Raw genomic sequence first — 18,695 nt, 5'->3', positions numbered from 1 at the left:
CTCAGTGAAACTTTAGACAAAAAAAGATGAACTCAGATTAAGCCAATTGTCCATAGCAGTTTCTCTTGGCTTTCTTTAGAGATTTAGAAATAGTGTTTCCTTCTTCTCAGCAAGTGATTTTGGAGCCTTTGATTTGCATTACCTTTGGAAAAAGCAAAGTTAGTTAATTAAAATCATAAACCTAGATGAGTTGGGTTAGGATTCCACTCTGCTAATAGTGCTGATATTTCATTGCATTTTAGCCGATATAATAGGGAGGAAGTAACTACTTTACCTCCTTTGAAATATTCTCAATTGCATTCTCATAAAGAGCTCAGATAAAAGTTTTTGTTTTGTGTTTTAAATGAGAAAGAAATGTTCATGTCAGTAAGAAAAGTAATCGTGTTTCTGGACATGTAAACATGAAATCTATAAAATAAATGTTTTGGTAAAATATCTCTTTTTGGCATTGATTTATTTGGCAACCCAAAGTGTTTTCCTGGGGAACAAAAGGTTCTGTGGAAGAAACCTTCTGTACCCTAAAACTGATTGATTGCAGAAACTAAGGAAGTTGTGGAGCCAAGAATGAGAATCCACTTCTCTATCCAAATCAGGAGATGCTTAGTGTTAAATACCTTCATCAAAATTGTCTCCGTGTGTGTAGTTGCATTACCCACTTATTCTGACTCCTTTGCCAATGATCCAGCTGGCAAGTCAGGTTTCTGTTGCATCCAGAATATTGACAGTTCTGCCAGAGGAAGGAAAACATGGTCAAACCAATTTCTCTGTCTTTATGATTTTAGCGAATTTGACGGACCTTCAGATTTTAGTGAATTTGATGGACCTGGTCCAAAAATATTTGTAAGCTGTAATAGGCTACATTTCGCTTTCCCAACCTTCAACCTAGGAACAAAATGGGGAAAATTTTAATAATAACAACAACCAAATTTCCTAAAAAATCTGTTTCTGCTCATTCAGTCCAGAAGAAGAGGAAGCTTCCATGAATGACAATCTGGACATAAAAGAGAAAGAGGACATTTTAAAATTCATGGAGATAAACAGTGGAAATAACACTTTGGGAATCCTGGACTTGTGTGGCCGCTCTGTCACTTAGTGGTGAGATGAGTCTCCCATGCTTCAGTGTCTTCATCTGAAAAATGGGTCTCCAATGCTTCTCCCGTCTGCCCCACAGGACTGTTACATTGCAGGACTTATTGTAAGTAAAAGTGACTTAGAAACATTTACGTTCCAAACCATCTTATCATTAATATTATCGTTCTTTTTAGATTCTTTTTGTTGATGCTTGTAGTTGATGTCATTGTTGTTGTTGCTTCTAATGACAGCCTCCCAGGAGAATCATCTCCATTTTCATTGGGATTCCAGCGACAACAGTCAATGTTATTCAAGTCATCTTTGTGCCATTCAAGCAAGTCTGCATAGAACACTAGGTGATCAATAGTCTCTATTCTTTGATCTTGACAAAATGAATGATCAAAGCACCTAAACAGTCAAAGAGCCTGATTCTTTTTTAAAACATCAAGGATTTTATTACTTTCCTCTGGAATGACTGTCCAAATCAGGAAGGGGCAGAGGCAGGCATGCCAACAAAACTAACCAAGAAGGTATCCTCAGATTAAATCATTATGAAGCAAAATTGTTACAAGGCTAGGGGCTTGCAAACACACTTAAAAAAATTATATATTTAGGGGCCCACCCCGTGGCCGAGTGGTTAAGTTCGTGTGCTCCGCTTAAGCAGCCCAGGGTTTTAGGTTTAGATCCTGGGTGCAGACCCAGCACCGTTCATCAGGCCATGCTGAGGCATCATCCCACATAGCACAGCCAGAAGGACCTGCAACTAGAATATACAACTATGTACTGGGAAGCTGTGGGGAGAAGAAGAAAAAAAGAAGATTGGCAACAGATGTTAGCTGAGGTGCCTATCTTTAAAAAGAAATTATATATTTATATCTACCTGGTACTGCAATTCTATATAATGATAATCATTTAAGGAAGGTAAAAGAAGCTAGATGGATGGATGGACAAAAGGACAGGACAGGGGACAGATGGATAAATAGATAAAGATAGTATATAGATAAATAAAATTAAAAGTATAGTATACAGTTCCAGTAGCGATTTAACAATGAAGTCAAGTACGAGAAAAAAAAGTTACTCTTAATTCCATACCTAGAAATAATGAATGTAAATGTTTTAACACATTAATATTCTTCATAGTATTTTTTGATGTCTAGTTTCTTGGTTTTTTTATTTTACATAATTGAATTATACTACATATTAGTTTTTAAATCAACTTTGTTGGGGTATTATATAACAAAATGCATAAATTTGTGAGATACAATTTGATGAGTTTTGACAAATACATACTCCCATATAACCACTCCCTATCAAAATATAGAATATTTATATCACTCAACAATGGTCCCTTGTGCCTCTTTGCAGAGTGACTCTCTCGTAACTCATGCCCCAGGCTACCACTGATCCACCTTTTGCCACCATAGATCAATTTTACCTATTTCACAAATTGATATATGGAAAAATAGACTATATAATTTTTTGAGTCTGGCTTTTATTCATTCGGCTTAATGTTCTGAGATTTATTCATCAATCAGTAGTTTTTTCTTTTTATTGTTGAGTAATACTCCATTGTATGAATCCACCACAATTTTGTTATCCATTCACATTCTGAGGAACATTTGGATTGTTTCTAGTTTTTTGGTATTAAGAATAAAGCTATTATGAACATTCGCATATTATACATGCAATTTTCAATGATACTTTTTTCCTATTCGTATAAAGCAAGAACAGTTGATTATTTCAAAAATTTTCAGAAATATAATTTTAAATATCTGCCTAATTTTCATTCAGTGGATATACCATGTTTTACATAAATGTCCTCTATATTTGTATAGCTAAATTGTTTCTAATTGTTTTCTTTTATAAATAATAATGCAAGGAACATCTTTGCTCTTTTCTCTACTTGGGGTGCCAGTAAAGCTTTTCAGAGCAGACTGAACTCAAGCTGACACAAAAAACTTAAAGAAAATACTCAATAATGTTCTTTTCATTCTTTGATCTGTAATATACATGAAAACATTGGACATTCTACCAGGATAATGGAAAATGCATTCTAAATTCCAAATGCTTTCTAAAGAGTTCCCTCTCTTCCTGGTGTGTGCTTTTTTTTTTTCTGCTAGGAGCTTCTGAAAAATTGTTAGCTATTTTTCCCCCTTTTCAACTGACAATCGCCTTGATGAATAGAGGAAGCAACTTCATCTCCACTCTCTTTGGATTAATTGTAAGGAAAGAAACTGTTCAGGGAGGCCAAATGTGTAGGTGTTGAGCATTGCTGTTTCTCAAGCTTGGGAAATGTGCTTTTGCAACATGGCAGTCAAACCCTACAACAAAGCAGCAAAATATAGAATAAGAGAACAAAAAAGAAAATCCTTTTTGGAGCCAAAAAATGATCAAAACAAAGCATCAGAGGTAGAGCCTATAGTGACAGAACTCCTGGGAGCTGAAGCACTTAAAATACACCTGTGTTTGTGCTAATTGAATAACTCATATTCACCACCTCAGCCAGCAGTCCTTAAACAAGCAATACACTTAATGTGTATTTATAACTCTTCTTCCCAATATTTTCATGAGAAAGAGAACAGTGGATCCATTTCCATCCTTTAAAGAACAAGGCCATGCTCAAAGTTTTTAAAAATTTAACTCATGCAGGTAAGTAATGTTCTCCAATTCATCCCTCTGCTTTCTATATAAGAAGTAGATTCTTGAAATACCCCGTTCCCCTCAATTCTTCTTCGCAGTTATTGTGGGCATGCTCATTTATTCTTCATAGTTATGTATTTGTGTATCTTGTCTTTCTCTTCAGGATTGTATAGCACAACATTGGATTTTATCTATCTAACCCACATTCCTGTTCTTCTTTGAGACTTTCAGGGGACTGTTTATCACTCTATCAGGTATGTGGGTTTGGTGCAGTTGTCACTCTCAATGCCTACTTCTATGGATGGAATGGTTGTGTCCCGCTACAATTCGTGTGTTGAAGCATAATCCTCAACGTGATGATATTTAGAGGTGGGGTCTTTGGGAAGTAACCAGGTCGTGAGGACGGAACCTTCAGGAATAGGATTATTACCCTTATAAGAAGAAACATGAGAGAGGTGACTTCTCTCTCTCTCCACCATGTGAGGATACAGTGAGGAGATTGCTGTCTGCAAACCAAGAAGAGGGCCCTTACTGGAACCCAACCATGCTGGCACCCTAATCTCAGACTTTAAAGCTCAATAACTGTAGAAATAAATTTCTGTTGTTTAACCCACTCAGATTATGCAGTTTTTTGTTGTTGTTAAAGCAGCAAGGAAGACTAAGACACTTATCCAGCCAGGAGGGGTGGGGGTTGGGGGGGGTCACAAGACTCACGACGGTAATTGTAGTCACCCAACACCAAGCCATGGTGATTGGTCTAAAATGATAGCAAATCACTCAAATTAAGCCAGAGATCCTCCTTATCTTTTTCATTTTTAAGAGAAGCCCCATTCCACTGATGTGTTGGAGTTGATCAGTGGTCTCATACCAATTCATAAAAGCTGATTGCTAAATTTTCAGGAATTTTTCAAGCCAGTGAATAAACTACTGAGAGCTTGAAATCAGCTATGGTACAAGTATTTATGTTACAGAAACTAGAAAGTGCTAAATCAATAAATGTGATACATCATACTAACAAAATAAAAAATAAAAATCATATGATTATCTCAATAGATGCAGAAAAAGAATTAGACAAATTCAACATCTTTTCATGACAAAACTTTCAAAAAATTAGGTATTGATGGAATGTACGTCAAAATAATGAAGACTATATATAACAAGCCACAGCTAGCATCATACTTAACAATGAAATTTGAAAGCTTTTCCTCTAGGATCAGGAACAAGAGAATGGTGCCTACTCTTACCACTTTTATTCAGCATAGTACTGGAGGTCCTCGCCAGAGCAATTTGGCAAAAAAAAAGAGAAGTAAAACATATCCAAATTAGTAAGGAAAAGTAAAATGGCCTCTGTTTGCAAATCATATGATGTTATATATAGAAAACCCTAAAGACTCCACCAAAAAACTGTTGGAACTAATAAAAGAATTCAGTAAAGTTGCAGGATACAAAATCAACATATAAAAATCAGTTGTGTTTTTATACACTAACAATGAACTATCAGAAAGACAAATTAAGAAAATAATCCCATTTACAATAGCATCAAAAAGGATAAAATACTTAGGAATAAATTTAACCAAGGAGGTGAAAGATCTGTACATTGAAAGCTATAAGGTATTGATGAAAGAAATTGAAGAAGACACAAATAAATGTAAAGATATGCCATGTTCATGGATTGGAAGAATTAATAATGTTATAATGTCCATATTACCCAAAGCAATCTACAAATTCAATCCAATCCCTATCAAAACTCCAGTGGGGTACAAAAACAGGCACACAGATCAGTTGAGCAGAACTGAAAGCCCAGAAATAAAACCGTACATTTACAGACAGCTAATCTTCAACAAAGGTGCCAAGAACATACAATGGAGAAAAGATAGTCTCTTCAATAAATGGTGTTGGGAAAACTGACCCCTACATGCAAAAGAATGAAAGTAGATCATTATCTCATGCCATACACAAAAATAAACTCAAAACGGATCAAAGACTTAAATACAAGTCCTGAAACCATAACACTCCTGGAAGATAATATAGTGCAGTACACTCTTTGACATTGAACTTATTCTTTTTGAATACCCTGTCTTCTCAGACAAGGGAAACAAAAGAAAAAATAAACAAGTGGGACTTCATCAGACTAAAGAGCTTCTGTATGGAAAAAGAAACCAGGATCAAAACAAAAAGACAACCCACCAATTGGGAGAAAATATTTGCAAATCACATATTCGACAAGGGGTTAATCTCCATATAAGGAACTCACACCACTGAACAACAAAAAACAAACAGCCCCATCAAAAAATGGGCAGAGGATATGAACAGACATTTTTGCAAAGAAGATATACAGATGGCCAATAAACACATGAAAGGATGTTCAACATCACTAATCATCAGGGAAATGCAAATCAAAACTACACTAAGATACCACCTAATACCCGTTAAAATGGCTATAATCACTAAGACTAAAAATAACAAATGTTGGAGAGGATGTGGAGAAAAGGGAACCCTCATACACTGCTGGTGGGGATGCAAACTGGTGCAGCCACTATGGAAAACAGTATGGAGAGTCCTCAAAAAACTAAAATTAGAAACACCATATGAACCAGTTATCCCACTACTAGGTATCTACCCAAACAATTTAAAATCAACAATCCAAAGTAACATATGCACTCCGGTGTTCATTGCAGCACTATACACAATAGCCAAGACATGGAAACAAACCAAGTGCCCATCAACTGATGATTGGATAAAGATGTGGTATTTATATACAATGGAATACTACTCACCCACAAAAAAGACAAAATCATCCCATTTGCAACAACATGGATGGACCTGGAAGGTATTTTGCTAAGCAAAATAAGCCAGACTGAGGAAGACAAACACCAGATGACTTCAGTCATATGTGGAATATAAACAAACACATGGACAAAGAAAACAGTTCACTGGTTACCAGGGGAAGATGGGTGAGGGGTGGGCACAGAGGGTGAAGGGGAGCACTTATGCAGTGATGGACAAGAAATAATGTACAACTGAAATTTCACATTGATGTAAACTACTATGAACTCAATTAAAAAAAGATTTAGGGGCTGGCCCCGGGGCTGAGTGGTTAAGTTCACCCGCTCCACTGTGGCGGCCCAGGGTTTCACTGGTTTGGATCCTGGGTGCGGACATGGCACTGCTCATCAGGCCACGTTGAGGCGGTGTCCCACATGCCACAACTAGAAGGACCTGCAACTAAGATATACAACTATGTACCAGGGGGGATTTGGGGAGATAAAGCAGAAAAAAAAAATTGGCAACAGTTGTTAGTTCAGGTGCCAATCTTTAGGAAAAAAATTTTTAAAAAGTAAAAAATAAACTATAAAAAAATGATTTAAAAAAACCCTGAAAACTCTAGTGGCATTTTTCATGGAAATAGAAGAAACAACCCTAAAGTTTACATGGAATCACAGAAGACCCCAGATAGCCAAAACAATCTTTAGAAAGAACAAAGCAGGAGGCATCACACTCTCTGATTTCAAACTATATTACAAAACTGTGGTAATCAAAACAGTATAATATTGGCATAAAAACATACACATAGATTAATGGGACAGAATAGAGAGCCCAGAAATAAATCCATGCATATATGGTCAATTAATTTTTGACAAAGCTGCCAAAAATATACAATGGGAAAAAGATAGTCTCTTCCATAAACGATGTTGAGAAAACTGGATATCCCCATGCAAAAGAAAGAAACTGGACCCCTATCTGACACCATACACAAATATTAACTCCAAATGGGTTAAAGACTTGAGGGTAACACCTGAAATAATAAAGTTCCTAGAAGAAAACACAGGGGTTAAATTCCTTGACAATGGTCTTAGCAATGATTTTTTGGATTTGACACCAAAAGCAAAGGCAACAAAAGAAAAAATAAACGAATGAGACCACATAAAATTGAAAATCTTCTGCAGAGCAAAGAGAATCATCAACAAAATGAAAAGGCAACCTATGAAAAATATTCACAAACTACATATAAGTGATTAACATACAAAATATACAAGGAACTCATACAATTCAATAGCAAAAATAAATTAAAAATGGGCAAAAGACCTGAATATACATTTTCCAAAGTAGACATACATGTGACCAACAGGCATGTGAAAAGGTGCTCAGCATCACTAATCATCAGGGAAATGCAAATCAAAACTACAATGAGGTATCATCTCATACCTTTTAGAATGGCTATATTATAAAAAAAGACAGGAGATAGGTGCTGGCAAGGATGTGGAAAAAAGAGAACCTTGTACACTGTTGATGGGAATGTAAACTGGTACAGCCACTATAGAAAATAGTATGGAGATTCCTTAAAAAATTAAAAATAGACCTACCATATGATCCAGTAATCCCACTCCTGGGTATATATCCAAAGGAAATATATCCAAAGGAAATCACTCTCTTGAAGAGATATCTGTACTCCTATGTTTATTGCAGCATTATTCACATTAGCCAAGGTGTGGAAACAACATGAATGTCTGTCAACGGATGAATGGATAAACAAAATGAAGTATATATGTACAGTGAAATATTGCTCAGCTTTCAGAAAGAAAGAAATCCTGCCTTTTGCAACAAAATGGATGAACCTGGAGAGCATTATGTTAATGCTTTCCAGAGAAAGACAAATACTGCATAATATCACTTATATATGGAATGTAAAAAAAAAAACCAAACTCATAGAAACAGTAGAATGGTGCCACCAGGTAAGGGAAATAGGGAGAGGCTGGTAAAAGGGTACAAACTTTCAGTGATAAGATGAATATGGTCCGAGGATGTAATGTATAACATGATGACTATAGTTGACAATACTGTATGGTGTAATTGAAATTTTCTAACAGAGTAGAACTTGTGTTCTCACACAAAAAAAGAGGCAAGTATGTGAAATGATGGATGTGTTAATTAACTGAATTGTGGGAATCCTTTCACAATGTACATGTATAGCAAATCATCATGCTGTACACTTTACATACATTACATAATTATTTGTCAACTATACCTCAATAACACTGGGGGGCAAAAAGAAATTGGAAAGTGCTACAAATTAGGTTTTTGCCTTTTTTTTTTTAAATTGCAGAGAACTTCTTTTAAAATATTTACCTGTTAATATCATGAATTAGATATAGAAGGGCAGGGACAGTATCCTTTATTTGTCATCTTTCCACCTAAAAGGCATTCTGTGGGTACCTAACGAGTCCTTGCTGAGCCACATCATCAGGCTCTGATCATAATGACAGTATTGTGATGAGATGCTGTGGTGTCAGGATGGGAACTAGGAGTTGGAATGTTGAGTTTTTGAGACCTAAGGTCTCACTTCTTCAGTATAGCATTGAGTCCTCAGTCTCTGCAATCAGAGAGGCCTGAGTTCAAATCCTACTTCTGGCCCAGAAGTGATTATGTGATTACACAGCCCAGCAAGGTGGCAAGTTTTAAACCCAACTCATCTCTATAGCTCTAGATAGATAAAGAGATAGACGATACTAGATAGAAAGACAGATATAGATAGATAGATAGATAGATAGATAGATAGATAGATAGATAGATGATAGATAGATGATAGATAGACAGACAGAAGCCTAGGTGCAGAAGAAAATCTCTCTTTTGACAATGCCGTAGTCTAGTGATTTTGGGGATTCTGATAATTTAGTTATGAGCCAGGGTATGACACATAGTTTTCACTGTCCAATTCAATAAACATGTATTGAGCACATTTCTAAAGCAGAGGACAGAGGCATCTCTACTTGGATCTCTAAAGCAAATCTTTGCCTTTCAAGAATATAACCTGAATTTTTTTGTCATTTGAATCAAAATATTTTAAGAGGTAACAATATAATTTGCTAATTATCCAATGATTCACAGTCTCAGAATAATGAATTTCATGCAGATTCATACTCTGCATGAAATTATTACAACAAAATATTTTTTAAAATTGTCTTCCCAGGCTAGTTATTGCCAAACATCTTGGTCTGATCATTACAAACCTCCCTGACCTGTGTTGCTGATCCAAGTGGCAATAATGAGAACAAAAGAAAACAGCCAAAGGCAGGAAAATAGCACATATTCAAGGAGCTTAACAGGAAAAAGAAAAAAAAGAGCAGGGTATACATCTCAGAATGCCACCACTGATTATAATACCAAGTAAAAGAGGTGGCATGACTAGAGCTTTGGTAAAAGGTCAGTAGGTGGGGAAGTGTGAGAGACTGGAGGACATTCCAGAGTGTTCCATGGTGTTTCCTGCCAGCATTGTCTCATGACCAAGTGAGGAATATTTGTGTTCTTTTCATCAGGTCTTTTTCAATTGTAAGTGAACCCCCACTCAAGCTGGTTTAAGGAAAAACAAAAGCAAGCATGAAATCTATGGGCTCTTCCACTGAAAAGTTGAAAGAGTCAAGGTACAACTGGATGTAGGAACTCAAATATTGTCCCCGGGACCAGGGATCTTTCCACTTCTTGCCTTTCAGGATCTTAGCTTCATCTCAGGTAGTCTCCACCCACAAAATGACCACAAGTAGTACCCCACCCAGTGATGATGCCCAGGGCCACAAATGTTCTGATTGGCCAGGCCTGTGTCATGTGCCCACCCCGGGAATCAGAGGGTAAGGTCAGTCCTACCCAGACCACATGGCCTTGTAGGTGGGCTCTGGTCCTCAAGCAAAGATAAGAGCATTTTTATTAAGAGTAGGGGAAGGGATGTTAGGATATCAGGTCTCCATGGCTAGTTTCTGACTGTAACCTTGAGCAGGCAGCGTGGCCAAAGGCTTTAGGCTTTAATGTCTGGCAGACCTGTATCCAGATCCCAGCTCTGCCACTTCCTAGCTGTGGGGCCTCAGGCAAATTGCTTAATTTCTCTGTATGTGTATCTACAAAATAGAAATTGTAATTGTACATAGCTCATAGATTCTCTATGAGGATTACATGACGTCATATATGGATACAAAGCACAGTGCCAGGCAAATAGCAAGAAACCACTTAATAAATATTTAAGGAAGACGATGAGATTGAAAAGGATACGAAATTTAGATACAGATGAATTTTGTCCCTGAATAGATACTGATGCCTTTTTCAATTATTGATAGAAAGATAGAAGCAAAATCCAAACTAAACTCATGTAGTGGTAGTAAACATTTCATGGGTTTACTAATATGTTTCCCAAACTTTTCATAAGGATCCTCATGACTACATTAAAGAATTTCTCGCTGGGGGCCCAGGAGTTCAGGGAGGTAACCACTATTTAGATTCTGCACCCTTATTTTAAGTATATGCATAATTTGGATAAATATCTTGAAACATTAAGATCATTTCACAGTGCTCAATTACTCCTTTGTACCTGCTTACATATTTTGATGAGAAAGAAGTGGGAGGAAATTCAGAACTTACACGAAAGACTGAAGTAGAATCTGATACAAAGCTGGGATTGCTAACACAGCACAGAGATGCCAAAACTGCACGGATAAGTGATTTTGAAAACCATCAAACAGACATTCCACAAGGTCAACCAAAATACAGTGTGCCTGAGAGTAATGAGTGATTTTGGTCCAATAGTCATTAAAAAGCCTAAAAGAAAGGGCTTCTTTGCTGCCAGCTTCTATTCTTTATAAGAGGATATCATTTTATATATAAATTTCATCTTGCCTTTAACTGCCTAGTTTAACTGTAAACACTTAAAAGAAAATTCTTGATATGCCAGAGGAGAAATCTGGCCTACGCTGAGAGCCACTTGGGGTTGGTGAGAAGGATGAAGGTACACCAAGCAAACTGGTGCAATCAGATGGTAAGGAGCCTCCAATGCAAAAAGATCCATTTGCTTTCCTTCCATCCTTCCATCTCTCCTTCCTTCCTTCTTTCCTTCCTTCCTTCCTTTCTTCCCTCCTTCCTTCCTTCCCTCCTTCCTTCTTTCCTCTTTTCTTTTAAGCACATGTAATATGCGAATATTTTGCCCCAAACATTCAAATGATATTTCTACAAACAAAAAAGACAAATTTAACATCCTGAAGTCATGTACCATACAATTATACAATCCTTGATGTTTGGGACTGAATCTGCGTTATTGATTGCAATGGTTTTCTGTGTCACCTTTGAACCAAAACACCTAAGTGAAAAATCTAATTGACTGTCTGGGTAGTATCACAACCAACTGCCCCACACTTGTATGATTAACTGCAGTTTTAAAAATACTTCATGGATATGATATAGACATTGCTGATAAGGATTTCAAGTGAAATTGTTTGTCAGTCTAAAATTGAGTACTTCTCCCTAGGAATCAGACCTTGGTGGCTGATAAAGAACTAACTAAAGTAGTTTCCATTTTTAAGATACCTACCTTAAATTCTGAAAAATGGCTATGGTCTTTTCAAAGCACATGAGTTTTGGTATCAAACAGATGTCAGTTGAGCCTCAGATTTGCCATTTAATAACCATGATCTTGGAAAGTTACTTAATACTTTTAAGTGCCAGTTTCCTCATCTATACAATGAGGATAATAAAAATATCTACCTCAAAGTTTGGCTGTGAGGGTTAAATGAGATATTGTGTGTAAAGTGTTCAGCATAACATTGAACATACAGTTATTACACAATACATTAGGCTATAGTTAGACTCTGTACTTGTTTGAATTTAGTTTTCTTGTTTGTTTTATTCTGTCCTTAAAAGTCTTGGATCCGCTTATGAGGATTGAGAGAAATTCAATATTTTTATAGTCAAGTCCTGTAGCTCATGTGCTTTTGCATCATAGGCACAGGCTCAGTTACCATTTTAACCCCAGTGCTCCCCCTCCCCCAACGGCCTGGGACAGAGTAGGTGCTGGACAAATAAGTGTTGACCTTGTCTTTTCCTCCTCACCTTTGTTTTTCTTTTTGCATAACAGAGACAGCCTTGTGGGTAGGTGTGATTCTCTACAGGCAACCGTAGGCGGAATTCAGCAATTCTCTTCATTCCCCAAAGAAAATCTGCTTCACTGGACCTTGGTAAAATAACGGATCGTTGCCTGGAGGTTCACCTGATGGGCAGCAAAAGGGGATTTATATTACATAGTACGCATTTTCTTTTCAGTCCTCCCTGATCCCCTTTGGTCTTTGTCCTGTGGATGCCTGTTTCCAACAATGTTCTCTCATCTCATCTATTCTGGCATATTCTCTCAGGATTCCTATCTCTGTCTGCCCATTCCACACACTGAATAATTTAGCTCCCATAATCTGGCATCTATATCACTTACCACTGTCCTTAAGGTAAGTAAACACAAGTTCTTCCATGTTTCAGGTTTTACCCTCCCTGGATGGGATACTATAGATAACAAGTTTTATTCCCTCTCACTCTATTTTTTCCTTTCTCTACAGAAACAATATTTTACAACATAATTATTTATTGTCACGCTAGATTGTAAACTATGTGAGGACAAAGACTGTCAGTCAAGTTCACCATTTTAGCCTCAAGCTTAAATAGTAATACGTACTATTATTTGTAATGTGTATGTAGGGGAGCAGGATTTGCTACCTACCCCAAAATGTGTCTCTTTGTGTTGATTATTTTTAAGAAAAAAAGACTCAGGAAGAAACTTTGATTTTCCCCCTAACTGTGTAAAAGAATTTAAAATAGAAGGCCTGCTCCAGGAAGAAGTTAGCAGCATAGATAACTATAGTACATTATGAACTGGGTGTGGCAGATAGGAAGGAACCTAGCGAGGCCCCTTTGATCAACGTTCTTTCCATGTGTCGTTGTCTTTGCAAGGCATGGCAAACATTTGTTCACCAAACATTTGCTTTTCCATCTCCATGTGAATTGCCTTTCTCCCCTTTGAAGTCCCAAACCATTACCCCAACATCCTCTTTCTTTAGCTGAAGAGAGTATTTAGGGTGGTGGCTTTGGTCATTTTGGTGGATTACTCAGTTTTCCTGGGATTCTTCCATATATACTTGTTTGATTTTCTCCTGTTATTCTCTCTCACGTCAATTTAATTCTTAGATCAGCCAGAAGAACCTCAAAGGGTAGAAGAGTAATTCTTCCTCCCCTACACATGTCACAGTAGGATAAATCTGTTGTCCCTCTTGAGAGCAGAATGCACTTTACAATTAATATGCTCTTTAGTGAGCTTGCATGAGTGTACGCACATGTGTATACATGCATGTGTGTTGGGAAAGAGTGTTATTATCCTTCCCACATTTACATTAAAGGCTCCTTGAAGTTATTCACATACCAAAAGTTTGATCCAGTCCTGTGATATTTTAGGTAACAAGTGAGGATATCATATCCAATTCCAGATGTTGAATTAAAAAGATCATAAATTAGAGTTTGATCAGAGGAAAACAATGTTTTTGGTAATAACAACAAAGAAATGCTAGTTCTTCTAGGAAAGAAAGAGAAAATTTTTGACATACCAGTTCACATTCCATTCAGACCTGGAAGCCTTAGACATATTCCATTTGATATTTTTATTTTATTTCTCTCTCCTTTCATTCACATTGTCAGTTCTTTTGTTTTCTTGCATTTTTCTCTTTAATCTTCTTTGTCTTCCTTTGCTATCCTGTAGCCGATCTCCTGGTCCCATTTCTTATTTTCCTCTGATGTTCATTTCCTCTCCTTGCTCACTTGATTTATCTTCCTTGCCTGGTATCAGTTTCTAACCTTTTCCCTTTCTTTCCTCTGACTTCCACTTATCCCTCAGCTAATCTTTTGACCTTTCTGTAATCTCTTTTCTTTCCACATTATCTAGTTTTCAGAGTTGTCCTTATCTGCTTAGCCCACGGTCAAGTTCAGGGGGAACATTCAATCTGAAAAGTCTTTAGCCTATAAATGGATTACCAGTTGTCTCAAAAGGCTTGCCTCACCCAGATACCTGGAAAAGAGCCCTTCTGTTTCCAAGGCTTTTCCAGAATAGACGGAGCCTCCACACCCTCCTCCCTGCCCTTCCCCACTTTCCCACCTGCTCCCTGCTTTGAAATCTTTGGGCAGAATTTCTAAGTAAAAGAAATCCATTGGTTAACTCAGCTTTCACCCAATCATCTATCCTCATCTCCATTTCCCCTCTACCCTCTGTTTTAGGACCTTTAAAGAGTGAGGGGCACTTTGGCAAGGGCCTGCCTTCATCTTTCAGATTTAAATTGATATTCTAAAAAGCCTGGCCACCTCCAAGGCAAATGTTTCCCAAGTTTCAATTTAGTTTTCATTAGGAACCCGGCAGCCCCATGCCAGCCTGCCTGCCCATTTAAACAGGGCTCTCTCAGGGGATTATGCAGTTGCAAGCTGAAACATCTATATGCAAATGAGCCTTTCTGTATTTGCTATCAGCTACCGCAGAAATTTTCCATTCCTTCGAAGCTATTAAAAAGAAAGCGAAGTGAAAACAGAAAAGAAAGAAAGAAAGAAAATCTCTTTAGCATAGACAGAAACCCTGAAGAGTGGAAGGTTGGCTCCCCCTCTAGCCATGTCCATTCCCCAAACAGCCGCAGGAGATGGAGAATTCCCGCCCTCCCCGAGGGAACAGAAACACATCCTAAGGCAAGGTTACCTTACAATTCTAGTTTATCCAAAATAAATAACTGGGGTGCAACAGAAGTAGGGAAGCTTTTCTAGAGGTGAAAAACATAAGGAAACTCCAAACAGATGTAACGTTTTTTAACAAAATAATGTTTGATATTTTAAAAAACAGAGAAGTAACGCTATGCTATTTGCATGAATAGAGGGCAACAGCATTGTGGCTGTGATGGTTTCCGTATCCTACAAACTTGAAGTTTTTTATTTTGAAATGCAAGGTATATTTGTGTTAAAGTTGAGTATTGTAAGAGGCAGTCAGACGGGGCTGTTAGTCCTTGAGCAGGTCCTCTGGGCGTCAGTTTCCTCATCTATAAATGAGGAGCTGGACTAGATCAGTGGTTCCTACATTGTTAGAACACCCCTCACTACTTTGTTTAACTTTGTATTTGCAATTTCAATTTTTTTTTGGTATGAGCAATTTCAAACTTAAAAAAGTTGCAAGATTAATATAAAGAACATTCATTATCCTTCACCCAGATTCACCTATAGATAACATTTTGTACCATCTGCTTTATCATTGCGGCTCTCTCCCTCTGTAGATAGATGGATAGATAGAGAGATATAGATATCTACATGTATGTATAGATAGAGAAATATAGAAACATATATAGAGAGAAATATAGAGAAGATCTCTCTCTTCTTTACAAACATGCACACACACACACGCACATATATATTCATTCATTGTTTATCTGAAATTCAAATTGAATTGTTACCTGTATTTTTTTTGTTGTCACACTGAATTATTACCTGAATTTGTTACCTGTATTTTATCTGACAAACTTAGAGGGGAGAAAAGCCAACAAATGCTGCCATAATGAACAAGTTACCAGTGTGGGTGACTGAGATTCTACCTTGCTGGGGATCTTCTGAGAAACCAGGTAGAACACCCCTCAGAATTGAGCAATAGCAAGACAGGGAGCCTGGGGCATTATCCCTGGGCTCTCATTCAGGTGCGCTGAGAATGGTGCCCAAGGCAGCACTAACTCCTTGGCTCTCCTGTGTTGCTCCGGCTTGTGGCTGAGCGGGCTCCCCAGCATGAAGGCAGCCCTCGAGCAGAGCAGCCGACAGAAGCAGGCATTTAAAGTGGGAAGCTGTCTATGGTATAGCTGAATCTGTCCAATGCAGGTGCAGGGGACATTCCGAGGTGAGTCTTGGGGACATGGAGCAGGGCATCAACAGAGTTAGCTAGAGTTTCTTTTTTCTAACTCCTTCGCTTTACTTCCATGCTCCCAGAGCAACGTTGTGATTATCGCATGGCTTCTTAAATGCTACAAGGAGAGAGTGGTACAGTCCTGTTGCCTCCAGTTCTGTTATTTATGGCTTTCAGTGCATAGAAATACAGACATTCTGGCCTTTCACACTGGCTGTGGGAGCTTAGTCAATGAATCTGCTTCTGAGATACACACTCACTTTTGGCGTGCTGACAACTTGATGTTTCTGGGCCAGTAAGACTGTAGGACAGGCCTCCAGATAGTGCCAAGATGCTGTTACACAGAATAGTACCCTCGGAGGCCTCCTGAGACGTAGCTGACCTCCTTCTCACAGCCCTACAACCTTGTAACAACATTTCAGTAGTTGTGAGTGACATTTCCTCTATTTTGAATTTTTACAACCTTCATTTTCCAGATGGACAAATTGAGTGTCTGGTATGGATACTCCTGCCCAAAAGCCCATTCTCTGTGGATTATTATGTAAAGGCTTTATCTTCGAACCTCAGATGATTCCTAGCTTAATTAAAACCACCTGGTTATTATCTATTCCCTCATATCTACAAAGTAGGGTTTTGGATTCATGCTGACGGAGCTCCCCTTTCTTACCAGGGTTTGATGAGCCCAGAGGAAGTGTAAGGCTTCTCTGCTTCTTCTAGACGTGTGTCTAAGCTGTGGCTACTAGGAAGTATTCTGGATTGTGGTGTGAAATCAAAGGATTGAGTATTCTTCTTGGAATGGATATTTCAGAAACTGATAGAAAGCATTGGCTTAATATATAAATATACTTTAGATCTCTAAAAAAAGTCTTGATTAGAATATGTGCTGGCCTTGGTTCTCTATAAAGCAGATCTGCTTTTCCTGCTTTCCTTACTGTGCTTCCTTTACTCTTACAGGTTTTATCTAAGAGTGCTGCCTCTGTAAGTCACTTGGCCAGAACCCCTGCCTCAGGCTTTGCTTCCACATGTCTGACCTGAGACAGGCTTGCAGACAGGTGAGCCTGAGGGGCTCTGAGGTAATGCCTAAGAGGGGAATGATACAGAATGAAAGAATAAATGAATTACACTACTTCTCAATAAAGAATCAGGTTTCAAAAAAATAATTCAACATATACATTATGATGTGTCCTGTCTCTTTAAACTACAAACCGTATAAATACCACTTTGCTAAACTTTTGGTTCAGCTCTAACTCTTAGCGCTAAGAACTTGGAATCAAAGGATTAATATGCTACTAGCTACTGCACAACTTCTCTGATGCTGCAACCTTCAAATGAGAGTCTTTAATAGCATGTCCATCTTCTTGCTGTGATTTGCTGGCATGCAAACCTCACTGGCTAATTTTAATTAGAATCTTAGAATTTTAGAGCTGGAACAAGCTTTAGGGATCATCTAGTCCAACTCTTTTAGGTCATAAACAAATGGGAGCCAAAAATAATCCAATTATTGCCCAGGGTCATTCAACTACCAAATGGCAGAATTGAAGTGATAATCCAGTCCCGTGGGCGCCAATCCAACACTATTTCCAGTGAACCACATTATCTGGCCTTCACCAAACTCCGCCTATTTCAGATGGAGGAGAAAAAGAGTATCCAATTTTTTCACTCGTTACTCATTAAGTCATATCATTGGGCTTATAAATGAGTTACATTAGTCTATGTTTTAGTCTAGTAATGAGTTTGAAATGCTAAATTATAAACTCATCCTCTTTTCTTACTCTTTCTCTGTATAAGCTTCACCCAGTTACTTCAAATAATAAACATGTAGCTATCAATCAGAGAGAAAAGCTCACAGGCAGAGTTACTAAGTGTTGTATTATTGTGGTCAAGACACAGTTGGAATTTACCTGGACTAGACTAGTTAGACTCATTTCCAATATGGTCTGGGCTGTCTCCAGATAAGATTAATGTTATAGATAGAAGGATTGCTGCACACACATATTCCCATACACATTGTCATCCTTTGTCTTGAGAAATGGAATTACATGGAATAAAAAGAAATCTTGCAGAGCACAGCCATTCCACGAGATCTAACAAAATCGCTCTTTGCTTTCCGTTAATTATAGCTATCTGAGCAAATTGACCTTTATGCCTATTAGACTGATCTTCAAACACAAGCAAATCTGCCAGCCTTGAAAGATTACATCCCCCAAAGCCATAGGACATTTGTTTCTTATTGAATTTCTTTGTCTCTGTTTGCAACAAAAGTAAGACTTCCTAAGGA

The 18,695-nt window shown here is 37.7% G+C and overlaps 1 long non-coding RNA gene across 1 annotated transcript; it reads right to left on the bottom strand.

Moving 5' to 3' along the window:
• Window positions 1-439: 439 nt before the first annotated feature.
• On the bottom strand, window positions 440-8,935 carry LOC139078796 (uncharacterized). Its single transcript, XR_011531911.1, has 2 exons — window positions 8,839-8,935; window positions 440-727 (listed from the first exon to the last, which is right to left on the bottom strand). It is a non-coding gene; the product is annotated as an uncharacterized lncRNA (long non-coding RNA).
• Window positions 8,936-18,695: the final 9,760 nt, after the last annotated feature.

Source organism: Equus przewalskii, chromosome 22, assembly GCF_037783145.1.
Source record: "Equus przewalskii isolate Varuska chromosome 22, EquPr2, whole genome shotgun sequence".
Lineage (NCBI taxonomy): Eukaryota > Metazoa > Chordata > Mammalia > Perissodactyla > Equidae > Equus > Equus przewalskii.
This window is presented reverse-complemented; position numbering and strand designations above follow the sequence as displayed.